Below are 992 nucleotides of genomic sequence, written 5' to 3' on the forward strand. Positions count from 1 at the left end.
ATGATGGTACCCATAGTGCGGCTCCAGGAGGGCAGCTCCTGCCAAACACACGTGCTCCTGGGCCCCCGCAGGCAAGGTCGTGCTGCCAGCCAGGCCTGCAGCGGTGGGTGCAGGGGGTCTTCATGGCACTGAGGGCCTCCCTCGTTTGCTTGTGGGGCCCAGCCCTCTGTCCCTCCCTGTCCCCATTGCGGTTCCTCCCTGGGTTCTCCCAGCCCCATGCACACCTCCGTCTTCACAGCTTCCGTAGTTTTCTCGTGGGAGCCCCACGTGGGCGCCTGGGCAGGGATCGTGTGTTAGTCGAGTTCTCTCCAGCCATCCCTAGCTCATGGCTCAGCAGGTCCCTTCAGATGAGTCAGTCAGCTGTGTGGCTGCATGTTCAGGATACTTGTCAGGGGCCTTCCTCAGGTCAGAGCAAGACCTACGCTCACCTCCTCCGCGGGACTTTGGAGCCTGCCCTGGAGAGACGCCAGCCACGTCCAGAGGGGCCGCCCGGGTCCCCGCGGGCTGGTGGGAGTGACTTCTGAGCCACTCGAGGCCCCACTTTGTGTTCCTACACCCCACAAAGCCACTTAAAGCACCATATTCTGGTGCCGTGTGCCTCTCGAGTGTGGCACACAAGCCTGGACGGGGATGTGAGCGGGCACTGCCTTCCTCAGGCTGCACTTGTGTTTTGGGGCCCCTGGAGCACTCCTGCCTGTGATTCTCGCTGCTGTCTGGGCTCCCCTAGAGGGTCTCACCCGCAACCTGAGGGCCACATTGGCAGCCACTGAGGAACCGGCAGGTCCGGCGTTGGTCCCACTCAGTCCTTCTGGACTTTGGTGACAGAGGAGACAGCAAAGCTTCAGCTGGGAACCCCAGACCTTCTCTGCTTGGGACCCTGGGACTGAGATAGCACAGATCCTGCCATCCACGTGCTGGGGTCCCCCCTGTGCAGCTCCCTCCTCTGGTCAGGGGCCGCGCCCTTGGGCTGGGCAGCTCCGGGTCCTCACACT

General features: G+C 63.2%; 1 pseudogene; it reads left to right on the forward strand.

Annotated features, from left to right (window-relative positions):
* On the forward strand, positions 1-770 carry LOC135964497 (uncharacterized; annotated as a pseudogene).
* The last annotated feature ends 222 nt before the right edge of the window (positions 771-992 follow it).

This window comes from Macaca fascicularis, chromosome 8, assembly GCF_037993035.2.
Source record: "Macaca fascicularis isolate 582-1 chromosome 8, T2T-MFA8v1.1".
In the NCBI taxonomy this organism is placed as follows: domain Eukaryota; kingdom Metazoa; phylum Chordata; class Mammalia; order Primates; family Cercopithecidae; genus Macaca; species Macaca fascicularis.